The following is an 18,108-nucleotide window of genomic DNA, read 5'->3' as shown; positions in this document are numbered from 1 at the left end:
GCCACTGTCTGGTAAAGAATTGTTCCAAAATGCCTTTCATGATGTATTAAACTATTATCCTATGCTGCCAGTTTACAAATATATGTCATCTCAAAGAGTACAAAACAGACCGTCTACCACATGGAGCACAGGTCTAAAGCAGTGGAGCTGCCAGCAGGGCTGGCTCAGGTGACTCACAGAGATGACTCAGAAGTACACCCTTGGTCCACCTCCGTAGCTTGCTGGACCCGGGGCAGCTTCTTTAGCCATAACAGCTCCAGGGCCCAAGATTATTTTAGTAACTCCACGGAAATGTTGGGAAAATGAATGCCACCAACATGCACAATGATGCTCCAGAAGCACGTTCTCTCCATGTCACCATTAATACATTCCCTGAGTCTGTGCTTGGTGCCTGAATATATTGAGCTCAGCTAGGAGAAGCCTAACAAGAGGAAGGAAGCACAAACCCACAGGTTTATCATACTGAGTTTCTGTGTATTTGCAGGCCAGCTCTGTAGCTAAACTGCACATGGTTTGTATTTAATTTCCTCAGGGATTCAAGCAGTAATAAAAATAAACTATAATTAACGACTGACCAAGCCCAGAACTCTTCATGCACCTTAAAAAAAAAAAACAAACAGAAATCAGCTGACAATGTTGAAATAAACAAAACAATATGCCTATTCCTCAAGACCAGTAGCCAGCAACGTAAAAGAATAAAATAAATAATAAAAAAACAACTTTTTAGAAGCTATTGATATGAGGTATCTTGAGCTCTGCTAGGAAAAAAATCATGCAAGGTTTCTAATAAGCTAATGTCTCTGAATTGGTGCTCTTCTGTGTCCTCTGGCTGTCCACAGTCACTGTAAAAGAGGTATGATATCTCTCCTCTAGCAGTAAAGCAGGATTTGCCTCTGCAGGTGAGTATTTACAGTACAGAGTATTCAGAACGCTGGAGTGGGGTGAGGTTATCCCTCTGGATTTAACAGGGAATTTAACAAACCTGGGAAACTGTACAGGCATGATTGGCAAAGCCACCTAAACTAAGCCTAGCGCAGCCATGGGTTTCGTTCGCTCCCCATCATCCAAGGGAGGCCTTTTTCCCCACAGCTCCCAAGACCACAGGGCTTGCCAACCAGAGCTACCTCTCCCCAGCAATCTTCCCACCTTCAAATTCACCAGGTGTGCTGGCAGCACAAAGCCACGTGTGTATAGGATGCTTGCTCTCCCCGTGACAGAAAATTGCAGGTTGGGAGGTCTGTGTGTTTGGTCCTTTAAATACTGCCCATTTCAAGAAACCAGAGCTGTATTTCCTTACTGACTTTTCTCAGTTTGTTCATACTAAGGCCCTTAAGCTTTAGATTAAGCACTTAAGCCTATAATAGAAGAGACACAAAGAAAACAGTAAACTGTTAATTTAGATAATGGTGAGGAAGAAAAACCCACAGATTGCATGCCATTTTAATTCCTCCCCCTCATGTCCAAAGCTAAGTCTCTGTAGGCTTCTACATTCAATATTCTTCAACGCAATGCAAACTCTACATAACATGGCCCCCCTGCTACAGCATATAAATCCTGGAATGCGATGGAGAACAGAATGTGAGGAGAAGTTTGTTTTCCACCTCACCGTGCAAAAACCTAGAGGGATAGCCCAGAGCTCTCAACACTAATGACTTACGTGATATAATTATAGACCATCCTGCAGCAGCATAAAACAAAGCCTGAGGTATGTCCATTTGCCACCAGGTCTCCAAAAAGGAATTCAACTCACCCATCCAGAACCAAGGAGGCAATTTGGCAACATGGGTAATTCTAGGATCAAAAGATTTTCAGCAACAGGAACATGGCTGCCCCCAGGGAATTTGGAGCCTGCCTCTTCCCTGACAGAGGACACACATCAAAGCAATTCCAGTGGAGCCAGGCTGTCACACCATTATGAGTTTGATACCAAAGGGGCATCACTGGTTTCTTCATGTCTGATTCTAGCATTGCCTAAGGAATTATCAAAACGATGTATCCACCATATCGCTGCTGGCACATCCTTCTATACCGAAGTCCCTGCCTCTGGAAAGGGCCAGTCAGCAGTGCTTCAAATCCTGCCTTTCCTTTAGGTCACTGCTGTGGTGGCTAGTGCAAACGTGCTCTCTGGACATAGCTGGGGCCTTCTGCAGGAAAGAGCTGGGGTGCAGGTGTCTTGCAGTGGCTGGGAAACAACCTCCTCATCGGTGTGAACTGAGGGATAGGCACTGCCAGGGCTGTGGTGCCAAACAGCTGCTTATATGCTGAGGATGGATGAGTTTAATTTTGGGAACAGCACCCTTGATCACTTGGCACGTGGCCACTGGGGCACTAAGCAAGGTGGTGGGGTGCACCATGCTTCAGCATGGATGGGGCTGCTTGCCATGGAGCTCTTCAAAGCAATGGCAATTCACGAAGATATGGATGTTCATGACTTGTTTGTAGATGTGGGCAGCCCTTGGGCACCTACCTGCAGGTACTTTGACATGCCAGCCATCCAGACATTTACTACAGACGGTCTTCCAGGAAGAGCAAGTCCCTCCCACGGCTCACGCAGCAACACCCCCACTATAGCACTTTAGCAGGGGAGTTGGACTAGATGATCTCTAGACGTCCCTTCCAGCTCTGAAAATTCCATGATAGCACTTATTCCATTCCCACTAGCCCTGCAAGCATATGGCAACATCAGCTTTTAATGAATCGGGCCCCAAGCATGGTGTAAAAGAGGGCAGAGAGCCATTGCTGCCTTGCAGTGACAAGTTTCCCTCATTCATGTTCTTTGTAAAGGTGTTACCTTGCATTTTTACATATATTACATCGTAATTTGACAGTTGCATTAAATGCTTTTGCTCTTACTTGGAGAGAAGCAAAATGCACATAATTTCCCTTCCCTGTAACACTGATTATTCAGTGTAGCTATAGCATGGCCTTGTGTCTCTACATTAAGCTGTATTAATCTTCTCTGTCTGTCTGCTTATGGAAGTCTTTTCCATACCTCTAATCGTTTTTAGCTCTCCAGACACCTCTGTTTTTGCTGTATGCTTCAGATAAGAAAAAAAAAAAATAACCAACAAACACGGTGATAATCTATATTTATATACTATACAGAGAGGCTATATGCAGCAGAGGAAAAAAAAAAAAAAAGCTGATTAGGAAGGACTACTGAAACATCACCTACTTAAAGCAATGCCATACATAGCCAGTGAAGGCTTATAAAATAATGAGACTTGTAGCAACGACTCAAAGTGGGTATTACACACTAAATAGAGAGGTGTTACAGGAGCCTGTCCAAGAAAAAGATTTAGTAGTTATTTCAGAAACACTCCTGAAGCATTCAACCTGATATGCTGCTACGTTAACAAAGGAGGCAAATAGGATGCTAAGAATGTCTTGCTAGAGGCATACAATGTACATCAAAAGGCTGATGGTTAAATTACTAAACAAAGCATTCCATGCGGACCAAAAATAGATTCTTTTCCGTACTTGAAATAAGTTGTAGATAGCAAGTAATTACCTGCAGGTTACTACCTTTATTCCTTCCTATTATGCTAGTCCTTTTCTTCCCCATAACAATATCTGTCCAGTGAACACATTATTCATAGCAATTCCTGTCTGCATTCATAGTAACTTCAAGACATTTTTTGGACAATGTTGGGTTTATTTCTAAGCTATTCATTGGACAGAACTGCAGAATGAAAGAAGTAGGGGCCTGTTTTTTCTCCCTTTAGAATTTCTCAATTAAGCGGGTCACTGATGCACCCTAAGTGCATCAAACCTATCCTGATAAGGGTGTAGCTGAGGGTCTCTTCTGTACTGCTGCAAGCAGCCATGGTATGCTTCTCTCCAAAAATACCTTGGAAACAAGCCCAGGTTGTTCCTCTGCTGAGAAAGAAATATGCATTGCTTTGTTCAAGGCAGCAATAAATAATATAAAGGGGTGGATGAAAATAAACACCTCAAATTGAACTGAATATAAAGCAAAGTGAGATGGTGGAGATCTCTTTTAAATGCTGCCAGGGTTTGAGAAAATGAAGTCCATTTGAAGGGAGAATTTTCCTCTCAGTTATATTGCTCTAGATCAAAAGCCAGTGTAACAGATTGCTCTGTATGGGACAGATGTAATTGGAAACAATATGCAGCCTAACTATTTCTAACCCTGGATATTAACAAGGCACACAACCGATCTAAAAAAAATCATGAGATATATCTAAAAGAAATCATTTTTTTAAAAAATAAATACATTTGAATTTTTGTTTGCCATCTCATTTCTGAGACTTCAGGAATTGAATCATATTTTCATAACTTTCTCCACCAGTATGGAAAAGCAAGTAATCAAACACACACGAAGTATATATATTTGTATGTTCAGAAAAATCATTCTAAAATCACCTGACTCCAGGAGCTGAGAATATAAGGAAAATACCAGCATTGCAGGACATACAATAAAAAGTGAAAGTTTCCAGCACAGCAGTTCATTTGTTCTGAGTAGACTTTCAGTTATGCATTGATGCAATTCAATAGCAGGAGTCTTGAATAAATAGACAACAAGTTTTGCAATACTTCAAAGATTGTGCATCTGATTTTTAGTATAGGACAAAGCAAAAATTGTCAGTGGTGCCTTATGCAGATCTGGTTTTAAATGATTACACTTCTCCACCTCAGTAGCAATTCTTATATTACACCATGAGAATCGAAGCAGATCCTAGCTTGCAAAAAAAGGCGGGGGGGGGGGAGGGAAGATGTGCTAAAATTCCTTTGTGTGATGTGGCATATTATACTCATATGACGTGGAAAGACTTTTTTTTTTTTCCTGTATTTCATGGAAAGATTTTAATGAACTACCTGGAATACTGAAAACTATGACAAAAGATGATGCTGAATGGGAAAGAAATAAAAGGACCTAGAACAAACAGCTGCCATTTGAAGGCTTAAAAATTGCTGTTTGCACCTTTACCTGACATCCCCCGAGGAAGAACTTTGCCCTCTCCGTTCCTTACGTGATTCCAAACCTCTTTAAGTAACCAGTCTTTCTCTTTTGGATCTTCTAAAATGACAAGCTGATGAGCCATCAGATTGAAAAGCACCAGCCATTTAGTGGATTTATGAAGCCCGCTCAAGAATTATGTGGCACCTAAGAAAAAAAAAAAAAAGTAATATTATATAGGTATTTGCACTGTGGCTTAACAGCCTCATGAAGGGTCCCTTGAGAATAACACCATATAGTGGCCTGCTACTAAGACAGAAAAAAGACAGAAATTGAGAGCAGGGAGAATGCTCAAAGTTTTGTAAACCATAAAAGATTAGGATGAATTTTAATTCCAGAAATAGAATATCTGTACTATTATGGAGAAAAGACTAGAGTAATTATATATTATAGGATTGTCTAGGTTGGAAGGGACTTTTAAGGTCATAGAGTCCAACCATCAACCTACCACTGCCAAAATCACCACTAAACCATGTCCCTAAGCACGACGTCTAACCAGCTTTTAAATACCTCCAGGGATGGCAACTCCACCACTTCCCTGGGCAGCCTGTTCCAATGTTTGAGAACCCTTTCGGTGAAGAAATTTTTCCTAATATCCAATCTAAACCTCGCCTTGCACAACTTGGCGATTTCCTCTTCTCCTATTGCTTGTTACTTGGGACAAGAGACTGACTCCCACCTCGCTACAACCTCCTTTCAGGTAGTTGTAGAGTGATAAGGTCTCCCCTGAGCCTCCTTTTCTCCAGACTAAACAACCGCAGTTCCCTCAGTTGCTCCTCATAGGGCTTGCGCTCTGGACCCTTCACCAGCTTCATTGCACTTCTCCGGACTCACTCCAGAACCTCAATGTCTTTCTTGTAGTGAGGGACCCAAAATCAAACACAGCATATGCAAGGTGAGGCCTCATCAGTGCCAAGTACAAGGGGACAATCACTTCTCTAGTCCTGCGGTGATATGCAGCAATGTACCTCCTAAGTGCAAATTGAATAGGTATATTTAGCTTTCTGCAGGGAATCATGAAATTAGGTTCAAATAGAAGGAAACTGGCATGTGAGCACTGTTATTTCTTATAATAAATGAACAGTGAAACAGGCACATTTTTATAAGAGAAAGTCTGTCTCATACAGCATACTGATGAGCAAGACACTCAGCTATCCTGGTGAGAAAAAAAAAAAAAAACAAAACCAAAACCAAACCTTTTCTCCTTTGTTTTATGATTTATCTTCATGGCTAGAAGAGCCAGAAATTGCATCTGTCCCCCAAGGTGAGGACTCAAGAAGAGCACTTCTGCTCCCTCTGGACTCTGCTGTTTCCACTGTGATTGCTTTCGCAAAGGCGATGGAGCCTCCTAACATTGCCATTGCCTTGGTCGCTGGAAAACAATGCATGCATTAAGGTTTGCCAGCCGGAATTGATTTTGAATGCTGCTTTCACCCTGAGTCAACAGCTCTGCTTTGTCTCCACTTGAAGTGGTTTATCAGCTCTGGATACATGTTTCTGTCAACTGCAGAGCAAGCTCAAAACCAGATTTGTCGGTAAAGGGGTTGCACCAGCACAGCTGACGGGTGAATTCGTCCCACTTGCTAGGTTGGTGGGTCACAGTGGAAAGCTGAAAAATGGAGCGGTCCCTTTCCCTATCTCTATGTTAAAATGCGCTGGTGCTGCAGAAGAAAGGCTAGGCGACAAGGCCTACAGAAAATTCCCAGACAAAAGCAATTTTACTAAGCTAGAGTTAAGCTTCTAAACAGCTGTTTATTGCTGAAGGGAAAAACCTTAAAACAATACTGGATTTTTCTCAAAACCATTTAAAAATCCTGGGATTTGAAAGTTCAGATTACAGTAGAAAAGAAGAAAAACCAGAATGCCACACCACAGCTATTTGCATACAAATGTATATTTAAACTCACTCAAGAAACCTTAATTTTGTCTTCTCTCGTGTGTGCCATTCACCTCTCTGCAGCACCTGTGACTTGTGCAGATGAGACACATTTTGATGGAAGAGTTTTCACTAAAACCTAGAGGCAGTTCACAGGCTGTGAGTAGAGGAAATTTAAGCCCCCTCCCTTGGGTAAGTTTGCCCAAGGAGTTGGGAAAAATCTGGTGGACACAACATTGCAAGTGCACAGAAACATATTAGTAGATGTTGAGACCAAAAGACCAAAATAAGCATGAACTCTGACCTCCTGTGTAACACAGCATGGAGAATTTCACGTGTAATCTTTGCCTCAAGCTCTGCATGAGCTGGAAGATACCTTTTAAAAAGATGCTCACTTTTGATACAAACATTTCAAATGACAGAAGATCTACCATATCCCCAGCTCTGCTCTGTGATTGCTTTGTAACATGCATCCTTATAAATGGGGATATAATTTGTAGAGAAACACATAATTTCTTTCGGTGTTGTGCTCCCTTCTTTGTAAACTTCAGTACTTTATGCATTGTTCTGTCCTTAAGAAGTTTTTCGCTCAGATTCATCAGCTGAATACATTACCTATCTTCATTTAAATGCTTAAAATGGATGTTTATCTTCAAAGATTTTGTTTTCAAATCATTTCTACTTCCTTACTTCCCTTAGGTTTCCTAGATGACATTCTAGTTGGGAAAAAAAAAAAAAAACACAAAAAAACCCAACCCCCAAAAAACATCCAACCCTGCTCAAATTGAACAAGTGAACTTTGTAGCCTTTATACGCTCTATAAAATCCTACTTCTCCCTTAAGTCCAAGGTGGCAACCTCATGCTTTTACTGTAAGTCTCTAACTGCTTGATGCTTTTAATTAAAGCCCCAACTCCTGGAATCGATGGACAACAAAAATCTCAGCCTCCAGAAGAGCTCTAACCCTCATGTTAGACAATAAAACTTGAACATATGACCCAAACACCAAAAAAACCCATAACCTCAGATATAAAATTGTTTCATTATTTTAGACAGCTGAACCACATATTTGGATGCATAGGACTAGGAGAAATTTACCATTACTAACTGGAAGAGCAGGAATCTCATCCAGCTGGAAGCTTACCGTCATCTCCTAGAGCACAGTGGCAGGAGCTTCCCAGCAAACCCTGAAGCAGTTCTGAAGCAGAAAGTCTTCTTGTCTCACCTGCTAAAGAAGAAACACTAAATGAGAAGCTAGAGAGCCTCCCTGGTTTTGTGTGGAGACCAGCTTAAGTCCTCTCCATTTCCATCAATCTCACTTTTTTAAAGCAAGAATTTCCTCAAGCAGAAGAAAACCCAACAAAGAAAACTCTACAGACAACAAGAACTTAAAGAGTAAATGTCTAGCTTTACCTTCCTGAGAGCCCTTCACCATCTGTAGATGGTGGAAGATATTCTCAAAGAACAAAGCAACTAGCAAACACCTCCGAAAGGGCCTCCTATCCCAGAAATAAAGTACATTTGAAAATAACCAGGTGTTCCTGGGCACACGTTCCCCAGCTCAGGACTGTGTGGATTATAAAGCACCTATCAGCTGCAGGTCAGAGCTGAGATGTTGAAGCTGTCAAGGCACTATGCTCAGTGAAAAAAGGATTTTGGCTGAAAATGTTATCAGGTAACCAGATAGCTCTTACACGGGTCCATGGCAGAGACTGGAACAGGCTTCAGCTTTCTAAGTTGCCAACTAATGCCCTGTTATCCCCAGCAAAGGCAGATACAAGCCAATTCACTAGAGATTTTCCGTTCAAACGCTGCCTGAAGGCTGACAGTTGAGTCAATAGTTTAAAAAAAAAAAAAAAAAAAAAAAAAAAAGAAAAATCCTAACCATTTACAGCAACAAATAATTGAAAGCAGCTCAACAAACCTTTCCTCCATCCCTCTAATTCACTTACACAAAGCAAATTCTTATTCCTGGTAGAAGCACAAAGCTCTGCAGGGCATGGGGGACTGAGAGACAACTGCTGAGCAGCTGGGCAAATGAGAGATTTCACTACTTACCAATTTCATGTAAGCTCAACATAACAGCACTATTAGGTTTATATTATGTATCAGTAAAAATACTAATTACAGAGGTCCAGACTTGAAACAGTTTCTCAGAATGACATGCCTACAGCTAGCATCCGGAACGAGCGTTCTTTACGGGGATACGCATTCCCAACTAAATGGAAAAAACCATGCACAATTATTATCATTTAGAAAAGACAAAAGCTGCCAAAGCAAAGGAGATGCCATCAGTGCTCAGAAAAGAGGCCTTTATTGTTTGCTACTAATTGCAAGGAAAAAGAATTCACAGACATTTCAAAGCAGCTGCTGTCTTGTCCTTAAAAACTCCTTGCACTTGGAAAGGAAGATTTTCATTTTAACAGCCTCCAGAAGCTTTTATGGCTTGCCACCATCCAAGGCCATTCAGATGTGTTATTTCTATATCGATTGTGTTGTGGGGTTCAGCAAAAAGGTCTAAGAAGCTAAGAGAAAAGCTTGTTGAGACTGTAACGCGAAAAATTACTATTTAAGTCTCAGCGATTTCTGTGAAATTAATGGTTACTTCTCCCCCCAACACACACTGGCCTTGTTAATTTTACTGGTAAAAATCTACGCAGACTCAATTGCTCAGGAGACTGCAACCTGATCCTTTGAAGCTATATGTTCCAGCTGCTGTAAATCATCTGTGGAGTGAAGCTGATTTACATTAGCTGAGAATCTGGCCTGCTGTGGCTAAAACCCCCCATCTGGTTTAATCAGTCCCCCTTCTGGAAAGCCCAAAGGAGCATCATTTCAAGCTGTTTTTGTCTCTAAGACCATTGTAAAGTTGATCTTGTGTATACGGCCAGGAATATCCTACCCATTGCTAGGCTGGGCACTGTCTCAGCAGTGAGTGAACTTGCTAAATGAGGCTCAGGGTGCCCACCTGTTTTGCAATGTCCTGCAGAATTTTTTATTTCAGAGGTTTCCCCAGCTAAATGACTTTCTTTAGAGGTGTTGATCCTGCTTTTATCAGACAGTAAAACTGGCAGCCGTTATTGTGTGCGCCTGACTGTTAGGAGCTGGCATCGTTGTATTTGTGGCATCAGATGAGAAAAACAACAACAAAAGCATCTATCTTCTTTTGTGGGAAGATTTCACTTAAATGTGCTTTTCATCTTTTCTATTGTGGGGAATAGTATCTGTTTTTCTGTCTCTACATCTCCAATTAATGTTTGGCCATGAGTGTAAACATCAAGAGAAGCTTTGCTTGGGCAAGGAGTGAGTAAAGCTAAGGCCTCATCTAAATCAGCTGAAGGGAAAGACAGTTCCAAAGATACATCAAGACTTGGGAGACTGGGTTGAGTTCTTTGCTCTGTCACAGACTCTGCTTGGGTACCTAAATAAGCTACTCAAGGTCAGATTCAAAATGAGATGCAGGCAACTACAAAGGGAAGGAGACTGTAGTCTGCAAAAAGCTTACACACAGGCACTTCAAACTCCTTACTATCAAACTTGGACAGGCATCAAAATAGCAGTCATTGGAGGACCCAACCTGGGACAGGCAGGTCCAGTTCCTGCAGCTGCCTAAGGGGATTCAGACAGGTCTGCCATCTCCCAGAAGCGTCTGAACTCTCTCTGTCCAGAGGGACTGAAGAGGGGGATCCCCACTATTTTGGACATTGTGTGTAAGCAGACTGTGTCCATACTACTCATTAGGGAATCCACCAGGATGCACCAAAGTATGTCCTGGTTCATACCCAGAATGCATTTATATCCCCCAAACATTATATCCACAGGCAGCACATTGCAGAGCTAAACTCACTCCTGCTGTTTGTCTTGCTCTCAAATTATTTCTGAGACAAGGAACAGCTTCAGTGTGGGAAGGAAGGGAAAGGGAGATACATAGCAGGCCACTAAAGCACTGTGAAGAGAGAACAACTCCTATTCCTCCAGTATTTTAAAAGAGCTGAGGGAACCCTACCAAGTACTGGGAACGCAGTGGGACACCCATCTAGAAGAGAGCATGGCGGATGATCCAAAGCCAAAACTCCTCTTTGAAAACCTGAGTGAGGTAGCCAAGATGTACAGTCAAACACCTATCCTTGCTCGTAGCGTTTCTTAACCAGATAGCTCAAATCAGAGACAACCAAGAGTACCGATTTAAGGCAGCTTCTTTCTTAGTAAGCTGGCTATTTTGGTTCCCATTTAAAGAGGATGAGTCTGTCCTATATATGTAGGCTTCTCTAAATGGACAGGAGGTCTCTAACAGTGTTCTGGATAATATATGGGCACCAGATGACTGCAAGGTAGGTGCTGCAGTACTGTAATTCTTTATTAGATTTGGCCTTTAGTGCTTCAGCTCTCCATCTGTAAAATCAGGATAAAAGCACTTCCTTGTTTTGTAGCTCATTTTCATACTTATTTGTAATTACTACACAAAGACATTCAATACTGCACTGCTTTCCCAGAGCGGTTACCAACATAGTTAAGCAGGAACAAAGCAAAATATGGATGCTTTTAATCTGATTTTATAAACTGACACATAACTTTTGGCATAATTCTGTAAGGAACTAATTAGAGCTTAAATGACATTTCCATTTCACTTCGAGGAAGATAACTACATTTCTCACAGCAATGGCTAAACATGCAAGCACCCCTGTACTGCTAGCCACACAGCTCACAGCTCCACTGTTACTAGTGCCCAGGAGAGCCATCTTATGGGAACTTAAGTGTGATTAACCCCACTGGATACCAATTAGTTCTTCCAACCACATGATCTATCAGAGACCATCAGTGACTTTGATATTCTTGAAACACCACACTGTGAACTGCAGTGGCTCAGGAGTTATTACTCAGGTGTTCAGACGTCTCTCTGTCCCAGGGGATAAAACTACATATAGCAGTCTTATAATCGGTCCCTAAAGATGTCACCTCTGTTCATCCAGCTGAGCCCACACATCATGTGACAGATGTGGATCAGACACCCGAAATGGTTCCTGCTCTCAGGTCTCCCTCCTAGCAGGCTACTTATGCATTGCAGGGACAGCTGCATAGGATGCTTGTCCTCTTAAGCCACCCACATTAAACTTGGACCACACAGCTGCAGTTTGTGCAGGAGCTCCAGTGCAGATTCAGCAATTGGCATTCAGCCAGATGTTAGGCACCCAGTCAGCTTTAACCAGCTTCTAAACCATACAGCAGCAAGGCTGGGTTTAAAAGCATGAATTTGCTCACATACATTAGTCTGGGCAGCGAACAAACTGTCTTGTACTGCACAGGCACAGTTAACGTGCAGTTGTCTGCAATGGATCATGCATATGAGCCCTGGGGTACCTGAGCCACACAAGCTGGTTTTGAAAATGGAGGTGGAGTTCCTAGTCTTGAAGGAAATTGTTAAAATATTACCCTTTAAGTTTATTGAGTATTTGTGGTATCTGTGAGCCTTCCTATTTTTAAGGTCTCCCTTGACACATACCAGAGCAGAGTGTTAAAAGTAATAATAATTAAAACAAACCAATAATTTACCTGGTATCCTCGCTGTTCTGACTCAGCAGCAATTTTTGTGTACGTCTGAGGGAGAGGAGCCCCTTCCTTTCCCCTTTGACTCAGAGTACCGTGGCAGAGTTATGGTGTGATCGTGGTGTGACCCCCGTTCCCCGTGCACGTCACCTTCACTGACAGCGTAATATAATACATCAGACTCTGAGCTGCAGCAGCAGAGGTTCAGGCCCCTCTTTTATTCAGCTACCACAGCTATAAGGATGAGAAGCCCCGTGGACAGAGGGAGCACATGGGAGGAGGCTGTAATGGCTTAAACCACCTCTGTGAGATTCACCGGAGCTCCTTCTGTCAGGGAGCCTTGTGTGCTGCAAATGAAGTTTTCATGAAACCCTAAGCAAGCCTCATTAACAGCTCCTTAAGAAAATGACAATGTTGGGCAGCCTCCATACAGTCAGCTTCCCCCACCAGCCCAAGCACTATTCATCCCACTGTACATTTTGTTCCCTGTGAACACAGGGCAAATCCCACCTGGCAGACTGATAAATCATGAATTATTTGTAGTTGTTAGAGAAACATTGATTCCAACTGAAAATACAGAGATATTTTGAGGGTCTGAAATAAGTTATTTGGACACTAAGACTACATATGCAAACAGCAAGACTTTCTTTATCCTATGGGAATGCGTAATGAATTAGGTGATGCCTAGGACCGAGATAAAATACTCACAGTTTAAAAAAAAAAAAAGAGGGTGGGTTCATAGGTGTAAAATTCTTTCCTTCTGTCTTATTTTCTTTCCTTGTTCTCACTTCAGAAAGGAGAGACAGCTTTTACAGCTGGAAGACAGAGTGTTTTGCACATTAATAGCCAGAGTGAAGGTCAGTAAGTCTGACTCACTCAAGTAACGGCTGAGTACATTGGATCTCATTTCATTTTATTACAATGGCAGAAGCAGTGCTGATCAACAGTGTCATATTTCCTTTTCTTCAGCATAAAAGATGAAGTGATTGTTCCATGAAACAGCAGTGGGGAGAGGAGCAATATAGCCAGCAATGCACTCACTACAACTGTACCTGTGTTTTGTCCTTTCTCAGTTCTTCCTCTCCTAGTGCTAACAACGGGGACTCCAGATAACTCCTTTGGGGTTTTGCAGTGTTGCCCCAAGGTATTGTAGGGTCCATTTTATACCCAGAAAATACAGATACCAGCATCACGAGTGCCTTCTGCATGGGAATATTGGGGAAAGTGGTACTTAATATTTCTGTCCGGAGCACACCTGCATAAGGACTCTACTGTTCACCAAAAAGATGGCATGTCTTGTCTGTCCTGTTTTGTGCAATACAGTGTTGGACGTGTCACTGACTCTCCAGGGATAAAGCAGGACGAATTCTCCCTCCTAGAGGCCACAGAGGCTTTCTGAATCTTCCAGGTTAAAATAAGGTGTGGGAGGGCCTATGTGAGTAAGGCCAAAGGAACTAGGACGGTGAACAGAGGAGTACACTCCACTAATATGCTTGAGTGGCTCCCAGCCCCTTAAAATCTGAGTACTCTGCAGTATTTCTGTGTTGCAGAGAACTAGTATCCACATTTAACAGCACGGAAGCAGAAGTGATCTGACTGGACCAGGAGACTTAAAGGAAGCTTACAATATAGGAAGAGTTGGAAAAGATTTCTGAAATGTGAGGTGAATTCATTTCCCACTGAGCGCTTTTTCCTCACTGATTCTCTAATCAGTTTCTTAAAGACTTTAGATTCTTCACCTCTGTACTGTAACACTGCTCCCGAGATAAACACTGTATGGTCCCCCTGTTGCTGGGGCACAGATGTTTTGCCCACAGATAACCGAGCAAGAGACAAAGAGCTCAAGCAGTGTCAATTATTGGCTTGATCTTACTGAGGACAAACAAAGAGCTGTGATCCCTGGAGAACAGCAATTATTGTTGACAAAACCTTGATAGGCCTCAAAGCATAGTACGCTGACTTTCCTCTATACGTTCCTTAACATTTCCTGGCATTGATTTCCTGCATGTTAAAAAGACTATTAGAAACATAATAGGGATGCCGCTAACAAGTTCACACTGGTGTTCACTCAAAAGTAGTCAGACAGAAGTAATCCTGCCCCCAAACACTGATGCAGAGCTCACAAGCTGCTCCCAAGAGCAGCAGGCACTACTTCTGCCTAAAAGGAGCTGTCTTTCCTCCTGCTGCTGCAAGAAGGTGCACATCAAGGGAAACAAGTAGCTGTAGATAAGTTGTATTTCTTCCCCTTAGTTTACAGAAGCAGCAGATTTTTATATACCCTGGCCTGTTTCAGCCTCCCTGGCACACGCTCCCCTTAATGCTACAGCAGAGTGAGAAAAGTAAAGGGTTGGATTCCCCGCTGGTGTAAATCAGCCTACTGCTACACCCACGATAACGGGTTTGACCAAATATTCCACCTGCCTGTGAGTCCTAAGAGGTGGTACGTGCTTTCCAGTGCCACTTCTTGGAGCTTTGTGCTACAAGTTCCGATCCACAGTTTTTCACCTCCTGTTTTATCAAAGGCTTTAGAACAGTTCCTCAGGGGGTATCTACATGGTGCAATGAAGTGTTCTGCAAGGATAACAGAGTTATCCCTAGACTAATGGAGTTATTAGGAACAAAACAGCTACATCAAAAAGCCGCTCTGTCAGGGTGGTTGTGCTGACTGCAGAGCAGGGTTTATGGGCCCAGCTAGCGTGCTATGGCAATAGAGTCTGGCTCCAGCTTGCGCAGAGCTAGTTCTTGTCTCCTTGCGTTGCCCTGCCATGTCCCATCAGAGCCCCTCAAGCAGCTGAACTTCTTTAGGCTGTCAGGGCCTTTCACCTGCTTGGCCTTTGCCTTTCCAGAAGAGTGTGGGTCTGTCACAGGACAGTCAGATATGACACAAAGAAATCTCTGCCTGGAAGCAGAGAAGTAGCTGGAAGTTAGGGCACCAAGGACATTTAAAATGATGCTAGACACTTGTGTTCAGGCACCTACCTGCTGCCCAGGGCTGGGGAGTTTTCAAACGTCCAGTGTCCTCAAGGTACTTCTGGCAATGGGAATCCAAACTTTAAATTCTGTCTGTCTTTGATAACTTGCTTGACAGTCTTACAGCAAAAGACCACAACTTGAAAGAAAAAAAAAAAAAAAAAAAGTATTCCTAAATACCCGTCCCTTACCTATGAGAATACTCGAGGGGAAGGGAGAGAGGATGCTATTTAGCTTGTTTGTAAGTGAGCCTTGTCAAAGCTGCACATAGCCAGCAAAGAGGCCAGCACAGGGAGAAGTGGGCATGTTCCTATGAGTGCATGGTAACTCTTACTGGAAGGGAGCATCCTCTGAGAAGTGAGAGCTCTTGCCTCTCAGTGACCACTCCAATGGCTGTTTACTCTGCTGAAGCGGTCAGCCAGTGGCCTGGTTTGGGGACTTTGTTTGTCAGGAACAGCAGCAGGACCCAGCTGCTTGTATATCACAAAACCCTGCACCATTATTAGGACTTTTAAGTTATTAGTCACCTGGGAAGGAATTAAGCTGTGGTCTGAAAATGAATATTTTTATGCAAAATACCAAATTCTGCAAGCTCCACTCACTTCCCCTGCTTCTGCAAAGAGTTGTGCTGGGGAACACGCACACCAGAGCAGCCGTAACTGTGGGAAAGAGAGGTTTTACATCACCAGTGGGAATTACCCTGTTCTATCATCTCCTTCACAATGTGATTCTGTTTTCTTTGTAGGAGTGGGAAGCATTGATTATACATTTATGCTTAGTTTTGCCACTGCTAAAATGCAAACTGCAATTTTGTCACAAAATGCAGTATTTCTGAATTATTGTGCTTTGAAGCCCCAAAAGAGCCCCAGAGGAGCACTTCTGAGCATTCTTTTTATTTTAGATTGTCTGCATTTTTCTCCAAGACTAGTCAGATAGATCTAATACATTCCTGATGCAGCAATTTGTTGCTGTTTATTTTTTTTTGTCAAATGACCTGCACCCCCCCCCAAACACCTTTCAATTTTCTCATCAACTTTTATTAAGCTATTGCTAAACCAAATAATTAAATAGCTTTTTTTTTTTTTTTTTTTTACCAAAATGTTAGATGAGCACACCAGACTCCAGCTGTCTGTATATCATCCACAATAGGGAACAGAGAAGTTACTCTGTGCAGGTGTTGAGCAGCAACAGGAATTGCTGCTGAGAGAAGCCCTAGGCAGTGGCTGCAGACAGAGCAGGGAGGTAGAGAGAAGTAGTTCCTCCCTGGCCATTTTCCCTGAGTTTCCTTCCCACCTCAGCGAGGACAGCCACAGAGGACTGTCCACATTCCTCCAAGAATCCACAGATACTCCTCATTTACTGGCAGACGATCCCCGCTCAGTACGAGTCAGGGATTTCCCCACAGCTGTGCTGCACTGCTGGGCTTCTGTTCGCACTGACCCTGATCCAAAGCTCTTGCTGAAGCCAATAGCATTTTTTTCCAGTGACTGCACAGGGTTTTTGATGTGGCCCATTACAGCCAGTTGCACTGGCTGCAGCCAAGATCTTGGCTTATGGTTTGCAGGCGATGGGAATAGATGATCACAGTTATTCTTTCTGGCCATAAAATCAATGCAATATCTTCTTCTGATATTCCTTGCCTCTCCCTGGCAGAGAGCACTTGTTCTGCTGTATTCCTGACCAAGTTTCCCAGGAAATATTAGATTTCATATCATTTTTTCTCACTGAAATGTTCTCACTGGGATGCTTGGACATCAACACATTTATATCCAAGGGATCCTGAAGAGGTTAGCCAGAGGTGATTACGTCTCAAATGATGTTGTACTATAATTGCTCAGGATATCAGCTTAAATGAAATAATCTGCGCAGGAGAGAAGAAACAGTAAAGCTAAGGAAGGAAATTGCTGCTATAATTACTAGAGTATTTCTCTTTGAGGTATTAAAAAGAAATGTTTATAACATAAAAAGCCTGGAGAGGATGACATGTAGCAACTACAGACTGGATGGCAGAGCCTCTCTTACCTTACATCATAATTAGTTATAAAGATAAAAATATGAGACCTCCTTTAGGGTCTTTTGCCACTGAAGTCATTCAAGCCTTGCTATCAACTTGCGTAGTGGCATAGCCAAACCCACAGCCAACCAGGGTAAGAAGGATAGCAGTCATTGCATACAAACAACTGCCTTGTTTTTGTCCTTTGATCATTTTTGCCTTTCTCCCTGCCAGATTGTCCTGAACAAAAAAAACAATCCTAAATTCTCACAGTTAGAGCAGCCTCCCTGTTCTAAAGATAACAATGCCGTGCAAAGTTCTCATGTTTCCTCTCCAGCTCTTTTACTGTTTCCAGAAATATGCTTGATTGGAAACTCCTTGGAGAAACGCATTAACTGTGGATTTGATATTTCAAAACCTCATGCTTTAATGTGCAGGCACATAATTGCGTGAACCTCACTAAGACGACACCCATGATTTAAAAAAAAAAAAAAATCTTATCACCCAAGGGAACATTTCCTGGTCTAGAGCCCTCCTGAACCTGCTGGGCCCTATAAACAGCCAGACATTGTGTCATTTCAAACATTAAGCAGAGCCCTGAGAGATTCATTGTTTCACAGTACCTCTTGGCACAGGGGGATTACAGGATTGCATTTTATTCCCAGGGTACGTCAGTGTGACAGGATCCTGGGGAGGGATAGGATACAGGAATTTTTCTAACCAAAGGCTCAGTACCAGTGATGCT

This window comes from Vanellus vanellus, assembly GCF_965231255.1.
Source record: "Vanellus vanellus genome assembly, chromosome: 3".
NCBI lineage: Eukaryota > Metazoa > Chordata > Aves > Charadriiformes > Charadriidae > Vanellus > Vanellus vanellus.
Note: the sequence above shows the minus strand (reverse complement) of the source record.